Here is a 10,260-nt window from a genome sequence, read left to right as displayed (position 1 = left end):
TCACGCTGCAGATTGATTCTCTCCTTCCGGTGGGTGGTGCTTAGTCAGTGACGTCTTCTCTCTGCATCAGGACTTCACGCTAGCTGCAGCCGATCGGATCGTCTATCTGGAGGATGTGCCAGCAGCTTGATTGATGTTCACTCCCTCGGTCCTCTCTGGCTTTCTATTGTGCTGCTGTGATGTCTACCAGGCTGTTCTTGTATTCTGCTGGTGCAGGTTGTGGGATTAACTCAGGCGCCTCAGCAGTGTGAGGAGTGGCCCTGCTGCTGCCTTGTCAAATCAATTTGGCGCGTAAGTGACTGAAACTTTTCAGTAACTTCAAGACTGCCATGAGCAAAACCAAGGGGCAAGGTTTTTTGTGGGTTATCAGTTGTCGTTTTGAAAGGTAAAAAAAGAAAATATGACGAGCTACCTATACTAAAGGACAGCTGGGTGCTTTATGAACATATGCTTGATAGCTTATTGTGTGCCCACAACATTCCTTCTCTGTATAATTGTATTTATACATATGGGAGGAGGTGCCTGCCTTTCATGGGATAGTAACATGAGTACTTTATGATTGGAAGAACAACAACATCATATATTTAAATACAGTATAACCCCCAATTTATGTCCCCGGATCTTACGTTTTCCCTCATTTTACGTCTCTCTTTTTTTTTTTTTTTTTTTTTTTTTTTTTACAGTCCCTCCAGCCTCAATTCATTCCCTTGGGTGCAATAACCTCATTTTAAGTTCTGCTTTCCCGGATTTTACATTGCTTTTGTAGCCCTGTCCCCTGCTAATCACTGTTTTTAGAAAACCCTTACTTGGTGATTTATGGCTCTTGAAATGTAGATATCCAGCAGATCAGTGAAGGGAAGAGAAAGGCCACCTCCAATAGTGAGAGGGAGGGAAATGTGACTCTCCAGGCCAAAGTGAGGAACCCAAGTGGTGAAGGCAGGCAAAGGAAAGGTGACCCTCCAGGCAAAAATGGCAAGCTGTGAGCAGGGAAGGAAGAAAGCTGTGTGTTGCAGTGGAGCAGGAGGGGGCTTCTATGCAGCTGTACTGTTAAAGGGATCCTGTCATCAGAAAACATGTTTTTTTCAAAACACATCAGTTAATAGTGCTACCCCAGCAGAATTCTGCACTGAAATCCATTTCTCAAAAGAGCAAACAGATTTTTTATATTCAATTTTGAAATCTGACATGGGGCTAGACATTTTGTCAATTTCCCAGCTGCCCCCAGTCATGTGACTTGTGCCTGCACTTAAGAAGAGATGCTTTCTGGCAGGCTGCTGTTTTTCCTTCTCAATGTAACTGAATGTGTCTCAGTGGGACATGGATTTTTACTATTGAGTGTTGTTCTTAGATCTACCAGGCAGCTGTTATCTTGTGTTAGGGAGCTGCTATCTGGTTACCTTCCTACCTTCTAACTTGCAGTACAGCAGTAGAGAGTGATTAAAGTTAATCAGAGCACAAGTCACATGACTTGGGGCAGCTGGGAAATTGACAATATGTCTAGCCCCATGTCTCACTGAGACACATTCAGTTACACTGAGAAGGAAAAACAGCAGCCTGCCAGAAAGCATTTCTCTCCTAACGTGCAGGCACAAGTCACATGACCAGGGCAGCTGGGAAATTGACAAAATGTCTAGCCCCGTGTCAGATTTCAAAATTGAATATAAAAAAAAATCTGTTCGCTCTTTTGAGAAATGGATTTCAGTGCAGAATTCTGCTGGAGCAGCACGATTAACTGATTCATTTCAGCCCTGTCCTGGTTACTCCCTTCCCTTTAGAGTGTATGCTCTTTTGCATAGGGCCTTCCTCATCTTTTGTACCGGTATTGATTGTGATGTATGTATATGACTCCATATGTTCTATGTATATAATTCATGTGATTTAGTTATTTAATCACATTTACTGCTATGCAATATGTTGGCGCTATATAAATACATGTTAATAATAGAAATAAAGTCAAGACGAGGCTCAGCATATGCTTTGTCGGGCTGATTTGGGTCATGGTGGCTACAATGACTTAACAAGACATATTGCCACTGATAAACAGATTGGGTCTGCACTAGCTGTGACATGCTCCAAAGGATTAACATCAATGTTCTCTGACCCAGGAGCTACAGAAAGTGTAACTAAAGCGGAAGTGTTGTTGGTTTTCTAGTTGAACACAATATTTCCTTAGCCAGTAGTGATCACACCAGCCACTTATTCAAACAAATGTTTCCAGACTCTAAAATTGCAGAAAAATATGCATGTTCGTCGACAAAAACAACATACATAATTCAAGGTGCAATTGCACCAGAAGCATTAGCCAATGTGAGGGTTGTAATTTCTAATAAAAATAAATATTTTGGTCTTTCACTAGATGCAAGCTCTGAACAGTTTGAAAAATATTTTCCTGTGCTAGTTACTTACGAACACCCAGACACTGAGCTAATAGCTTTTTGGATATGGTAGCTTGTGGATTTGGCAGACCCCGGGATCTATTTGAGGCTGTCGATGTTATACTTAAAAAACATCATGTGGATTGGAATGTGTGTGACATATTCAGCGGATAATGCTGCTAATATGCAAGGGAAACACAACAGTGTTCTTTCAAGGATAAAGGCAAGCCAAACATCCGCACAAAAAGTGTATGCTGTTGGCTGCCCATGTCATTTAGTCCATTTGATAGCTGAGCATGCAGCAAAAATGCTATCAGTAAATGTGGAAGACTTTATTATTGACGTTTATTACCACTTCCAAAAGAGTGCAAAAAGAGTGGCTACTATTCAGGATTACATGTCATTTTGTAACACGGAAAATTGTGAAGCATTTTAAGACACGGTTGTCATTGGAAAAAGCAGTGGAACGGATACTGCTCACATGGGATGTACTTAAGTCCTACATCATCAGCACATTTGAGGAAGAACAAAGTGTTCATCTCGGTTCCAGACAATACAAGACCCCATTTCCAAGTTATCTTTATTTTTGCACTTTGCATTTCCAGTATTCAATACATTTAATGTACTTCTGCAAACAGAAGCTCCGATGGTACATGTCTTGCATCCAGCCATGCTGACATTATATAGGGACCTGTTAGTGAGATTTGTGAAACCATCAGTAATTGCTGGGGTACAGGACATAACTAACATCAGTCATCATGATACAGCACCACATCTACCAGCAAATGAAATTATGCTTGGTTTTGAAAACAGGAATTATGCAAGGAGAGAGAATCTGATTGACACATCCAGGTTCAAATCATTTGTCAAGGAACCTGTACATTTTTTTGCAAGGCCCTTGACTACATGAAATTGGCAATGCCTCTGGAGGACCAGGTTCTTCAAAATATCTTCTATCTCCTTCTTAAATCCCAACACACGATTGTCATCTACCTTAAAGGAACTGCAGACGCTAATATCAAGATTCCCAAACATAGTCAGCTCCCAGGACATGGACAGGTTGTTCAAAGAATTTAGGGAGTATCAAACTGTGAGGATTACTCACCTTGGTGGTCGAGTGGGGCACCCGCCATGCTCTCGGCGGGGACGCCCACCACGCCGGTCTTCCTCCTCTGTGTGTGCCGGTAACTAAGGGCGTGCACGCATCTCCTGTATTTATAGGCGCATACGCGCTGGCTTCGTCACACCAGCACGAAATTTAAATGTATTTAAAGAGACATTTTGTATTTTCACACTGCCCGTTATAGGATCTTGTTCCTGAGTTTCCTTGTGCTTCTGTGCTATTTGAGCTGCTGCTATTCTGTGATTTGACTACCTGTTGTGACCCCTGCCTGCTTCTGGCGATTTTGACTTCTGTATCCTGACCCTTGCCTGGTAACCGACTCCGCTTATTCTGTATCCCTTCTGATTGATCTCTTGGTTTCACCCGTGCCTGTCTGACTCTGTTTGTACTCTGCCTGCCCTGACCCGGCCTGGTCTGACTACGAATTCTGTCTACGCCTTGTACCGTGACCTTCGTGCCCCTTTACTCATTCAGAACCTCTCGCTTGGCACCTCTCTTAATAAGACCTGGCAGCATCCGATTAGCCAAGGGCTCCTCCGAGGTGAAAGGCGGCTGTTAAAGGCGGAAGCAAGAGCCGAGAACAGGGTGCTTAGCATTGGTTCTGAATTTAGGGTGTTGACCGTGACACAAACCAGCAGTCTTCCAGCATTTCCGAATGAGCGAATAGATGAATTCTGGCAGAAATGATCCCTTATCCAAGATCCTGTGACTGGCCAGCCTGAGTAGAGAATCCTTTGTAAACTTGCAAAGTTTATATGTCTGATTCCTCATAGCAATGCTACATGTGAGAGGTTATTTAGCACTTCTTCTTGGGGAAGAATCCAATAACCCAACAGCCTGGACCAAACGTCTACCAGGAAGCAACTACTATAAGAAATACATTATGTGCGATTCTTGCTTCCAAAATTAATCTGTTCTCCCAAAGTGTCACCAGTGGAAGCCTTCCCCTCGCCTACTGAAAAGTGCTAAATCAGCCCCTTACATCAGTTTGTCCAGTCGTAGACAGCCTTCCTCTTTATCTAGGTCAGATCCATCAGCGGCTGCTAGTAGTGAAAGTGTAGCTGGGCCTAGCAGTAAAGCAGTGACTGCTCTTGGAGAATCCACATCTAGCATTGAACCATCTTTTGCTGCTGTTAGGGGCACTTCAGCTGTATCCAGCAAGGACCCATCCATTAGTGTTGTAAGTGAACCTTCAGCTTGCTCTAGCAGTGAACAATCCACTGCTGTTGTTATGGAATCTGGGTCTAGCAAGGAACCTGCTGCTGCCGCCACGCTAAAGCAAGCTAAACTTCAGTTTAGCAAGAACTGAAGTTCAGGTGGATCTAAAAAAGCAAAAAACACCAGCTAACCGGTCTAAGGAATCTGTAGCTGAGACTGCCAGTGAAGCAGATGATGTTTTTATTATTGACTGACTGAAGAGACATTGCATTAAACACATTATGTTAAAAAATTAAACTGTTATGATATTTATAAACACTATTTAAAGTTTAATCATAACTGAGCTAGTGTCATTTATAATTTTTTAATGTAATTAAGGGCGCACTTACTGAGCAGGGTTATTGGTGGGGGAAGAGGGTGTCTGTCATGAAGAGCTGGCACCACAATGTGCCATTAAATGCTAAGAGCCAGCAATGCTTCTGCCACACACTGTCATTAAATAATGGGGGCCACTTTGTCTGATTTAAAAATGCTAGTGGACACTGTGTCTGCCATGCCAACCAAGGGAAAGGGGTGTGTTTTTGTAAAATGGGCCTGCCTGGGGGGCATGGCCATCAAGTGGGTGTGACAACTCATTTTGTCCCTCTTTCTTGTTCTAAAATGTTGGGAGGTACCATCTTACATGTGCTCCACAGCTAATATGTGGTGGTTTGACACAATCTCTCTCAACCTATACCCAAAGAGATCACAGTAATAGGTATAAATAAGAGATACTTTTAAAGCTGTTGCTAAAGGCATGGAGCCTAATTCAGTGACTTCTGCATGACCTGGCAGTAGATTCTGAGACATGTAGTTCTACTACAAATGATGATGTTCAGATATAATTCAGTAACAGCTAGAACCCTGTGTGCTGAGAGATTGTAACAAAGCCCAGTACGCTCTTGAAGCTGGAGTCATGGCAGGGATAAAATCCAGACCTTACTCCTCCATTTCCCAAACCCAGTGCTTCGTCCCCTTTGACCCCTGGCACATTTAGCCTCTGCTGCTCGTATTGGGCTGCTCTTCTTAGGGTAGTTGCTGGTTCCCAGTTGATGAGAGGCCGTGGTGAAGTCACGAACACGTGAACGTCTCGGGGAACATCTCTGTCACGTAACATGCGGTGCTGTCTTCAAATGGCAGTTACTCAAGGATTGCCTGGAGAAGAACGCTGCTACAGTGCTCCGTTGAGAATTGGGTTGCGCTGGGTAGCATACGTTTTTTTTATTTTATTTTTGGGGCAGGTTCTTATTCTATTCTTAGCTTAGAGGAATATGGGGGCACTTGCTGCTCAGTGGAGGCTGCTAATCTATTACTTACTTACTTCTTATAGCGAGGAAAAGAGCATGAACAGCAGAGCACCGAGGAGGCCAGTAAAAATATAAAAAATCTAAATTTATTTAATATACATATAAAATCAGATTACAGCAGCAAAGTATGGAAAGCGGGCAGCCAGGGTCCATACTTTGCTACTGTAATCTGATTTTATATGTATATTAAATAAATTTAGTTTTTATATTTTTACTGGCCTCCTCGGTGCTCCTCTACTTGCTCTTTTCCTGGAATGAATTGACCGCTTGGGATGGGGGCGGGTGTGCAGCACGCTGAGCCCAGTGTCCGGTAAGTGCTCCCACTAAACAATTTTTCTGGACTTTATTTCTTATAGTCACCCTGGTTATAGCCGCATCTATTTTAGATGGGTTGTCCCGGGGTTTGGACAAATCCGAAGGAAAAGGAGACCTCTAAGTTGCTTAGAATGAACATTCTATAACATACTAAAAGTTAACATTAGGTTAACCACCTCTTTAAGAAGATACTTCATGAGCTGACCTGTGTCCACCTCTTACAATGATGCCAAAAGGGGTCAAATCCTGTGAGAAACACTATTCTACCATCAAAGAATATTAGAATTGACATGGTGAGACCTGTACGGAGATAGAAAGAGTACTTTAAATGATCATCATCTTTTTCTTCTTTTTTTTCTTTGTTTGTTGAAGAACATAGTGGTTATTATGTTATCCACATTTATAAGTTTGCATACTATAATAGGTTTTTATATCTGGCATTAACTAATGCGTTTAACCCTCCATCTCTGCACACATGGATTCTGAATGAAACCTTGGACACACAGAACCAAACTGAACTGACCGAGGCATGACATGTATAAGTTTTACTTGTTGGTAATATTTGCGAATGTTAGGCACTGTCATTATTATACCTCTACTGTACAATTGTACGTGATTTCTGTGCAGGAAAGTATGTATGTAATAATGGATGACTGATCTTAAAACTGTTCGAATAAAAAATGTTGTTTGAAAAAGAAAAAAAAAAGAATTAAAGAGTGGAGCCGTTTTACAACACAAGTCCACATGCTTACCTGTATCTAGCCCTGACACACAGCGAAAAATCAATACATACATTCCGAGATTTTAGTTTCCAGGACTGGAACATGGCAGTGCACACAATAGGGTTAATCCCTCCTGTCATGTGGACAGAACAGCATTTTGTAGCAAATAAAAACAGCTCCCCTCCCCTGTGCCGCCATCTTTTGGACTTTACTGACTTCTCCCAAATAAGAGGGTTGGGAAGCCCTGCCCACTGCCATGCTCCAATCCAGGAAACGAAAATCTCAGTAAGTATGTATCAGTTTTTCAGTTTTCCTGTTCCTTCCACATGGCAGTGGGTACAATAGGGACATAAAAAAGCAAGCTACAGACACGGGTGGTATATGCAACTTTTACTTATTCAACACACTGTTAAGTACTGAGGACCCAAAACTGGAAAGACTTTTGGAACAAAGGTCGACTTTGCAATGTTTTACAAGTGTTCCAAGAACTCCACACTGCTGCTTTGCATACATTTTCTGAGGATACCTGGGCTTAGACTGCCCAGGACACCGCTGTACCTCTAGTTGAATGTGCCTTTACTTTAGAGGGTGCTGCAGATGACTGGTGTGAATATGCCTTCAGGATTCATTCTTTGATACAGTTGGCTACAGTGTTTTTGGAAGGTTGTTTTCCTATTCTCATGCCTTGAGCTATTACAAGTAAGGAATTGGTTTTCCTTATCTCTTTCGTTTTGTTAAGATAGATCTTTAGGTATCTTACTACATCGAGAGTATGCATTTCTCTTCTTCCAAGGAGCGAGGGTTTTCGACGAACGTAGGAAGAATAATTTGTTGTTACATGTGAAATTTGGATATAACTTTTGGGCTGAACCTGTCCAGGGTTCTCAAAACAACTTGATATTGTCACGGTGGGCACCCTGAATTCAGAACCGATGCTAAGTACCCTGTTCTTGGCTCTTGCTTCCACATTTAACAGCCACAGAGGTACAAAGCGAGGGGTTCTGAATGAGCAAAGGGGCACAACGGTAATGCAAAGTCTTTTGGGTAGAAGGTCGCGGTACAAGGCGTAGACAGAAAGCAATGTCAGATCAGGCCGGGTCGGGGCAGGCAGAGTACAAACGGAGGCAGGCAAGGGTCAAACCAGGAGATCAATCAGAGAGGGTAAGGATACAGAAGAGTCGTTTAACAGGCAGGGTCAGGATAGGATAGCAGGGGTCACAAAAGGTAATCAGAAATAGGCAGAATAATCACAGAAAAGCACCAGGAACTCAACACAGAGGAACCTATAACGGGCAAGGTTCTGCAGCCCAATTGTGCCTTTTAAACTATTCAAATTTCACGCCATTGTGCAATGACGCAATCACACCAGCATGATTGCATGAAAATCTGGAAGTGCGCACAGCCCGCGCCCTAAGGCAGTGTATGTCAGGACGCTAAAGGAGAAACACCACGCGGCGGGTGTCCCCACTGGACCACCAGGGTGAGTGCCTTTTACAGGCAAGTTTTAAAGATACTCAATCTGGCGATACGAACAGAGCTATGGTTAGTGCGTTAAGGACCAGACTGAGGTCCCAAGGGGGCATTCTTGCTTTGGTCGTTGGTACGCCAACTGATGCCCGAGAAATGCGAAATTGCTGTAATTTGGCCTTCGAGAGTGGAATTAGTTAAGCTGAGATCTACTCCTTGTTGTAAAAACTCCACTATCTGCATTTCAGTTTTGCATAGGTGAAGTATTGTTGTTTATGCACCAATCCGAAAACTTTTCCGAGGTTTTATAGTATTTCTCGATTGTGGCATATTTTTTAGCTGCTAGCAAAGTTGAAATGGAACCCTCCAACAGTCCTAAGGATTTCAATTTGTTCCTTTCAAATTCCAGGCCGTTTTAAGATAATTTCGCCAGATGAGGGTGATTTTGAGACTTCTGTGTTAGTAAGTCTTGTCTGCTTGAGAGTCTCCAATGATTCCCTTTGGACAACCAGAGGAGTTGAGGGAACCATACTCGTCTCGGCCACTATGGTGCAATCAGGACTACATCTGTTCGATCTTCCGTAATCTTCTTAATTACTTTCAGAATGAACACAATCGGGGGAAAGATGTATAGTGGACCCCATTTCCAGGTTATTGAGAACGCATCTACCAACAATGCTCTGGGGTCTTTTCTCCAAGAGCAGAATGTCTCAATTTTTGCATTGAACATGGGAGCCATCAGGTAAGATTTTCGAACAGGCCCCATTTTCTCCAGATTATTTTGAAGATTTGATTCACCCCCCATTCTCCTCCCATTGGGGGAGATCTGCTGAGCTTGTCTGCAATCACATTGTTTTTCCTCGGGATGTGAGTGGCCTTGAGGGACAATAGATTCTTCTATTGTCCCCCAGGTAAGAATAGTTGTGTTAGCTCAAGAAGACATAATTATTCCAACAGGTCACTGACGAACAACACCTGATGCGTTTCGGGAGTGACTGCCTTAAACATAGGCTTCTTTTAACCGGAGTGCTGTCTTCTTGAGCTAATATTTCAGTGGGAACGCTGATGGCAGAGCACCCGGAGCATTAAAGTGGAGCTACACTAAGAACAACACACGGGGTGAGTTTGGAACGGCCTATCTCTCTCTATAGTTGTGGTCAAGGATAAAAGATTCCAAAATCTTGTTCCCTCTTCCTTCATGATGTAGCTCACTGCTGTAGTGTTGTTGATATGAGAGAGCTGAATGCCAATAGGCTTAAGTGAATTGCTTTTAGTTTCCTCAAGTTGATTGATCTTTGACTGTCCTCTGTGTTCCACCAACCTTGGGTTCTGTATTCTCCCATATGGGCTCCCCATCCGGAGCTGCTGGCATCTGTGGTAATTATGGTCTAGTGGTCTATTTGCAATGGCACAGGCACCAAACGGTTCTTCACTTGCATCCACCACATCAAGTTTAGTACGGTTTCCTTTGTCAAAAATCTTAGCTGATTTTGAGCACTCGGGTTCTTGTTCCATTGTGATAGGAAGTTGAACTGGAGGGTCCTGGAGTGTATCCTCGACCATCTGACACTTTCTATCGTAGAGTTAATTTTCCCCAGTATGCTCTGGCAAATCTTCACTGTCGTGATAGGGAGCGATATGAGTTGCCCTATGTTCGTGATTAAATCTTCCGCCCTTGTGATCAGGAGACTGTGAGTCATCTTCCTGGTGTATTTTGACATGGAATCAGCATGGATTTTTCCCAATTTATTTTC

General features: G+C 42.9%; 1 protein-coding gene across 1 annotated transcript in view; it reads left to right on the top strand.

Moving 5' to 3' along the window:
- Nucleotides 1-51: 51 nt before the first annotated feature.
- Nucleotides 52-10,260, top strand: part of pde6d.L (phosphodiesterase 6D L homeolog) — a 43,130-nt gene continuing 32,921 nt past the window's right edge. Inside the window, exon 1 of the mRNA XM_018241350.2 lies at nt 52-291. The gene's annotated coding sequence lies outside the window, so the exon portion shown is untranslated. The remainder of the gene's footprint in view (nt 292-10,260) is intronic.

This window comes from Xenopus laevis, chromosome 5L (genome assembly GCF_017654675.1).
Source record: "Xenopus laevis strain J_2021 chromosome 5L, Xenopus_laevis_v10.1, whole genome shotgun sequence".
NCBI classification, from domain to species: domain Eukaryota; kingdom Metazoa; phylum Chordata; class Amphibia; order Anura; family Pipidae; genus Xenopus; species Xenopus laevis.
This window is presented reverse-complemented; position numbering and strand designations above follow the sequence as displayed.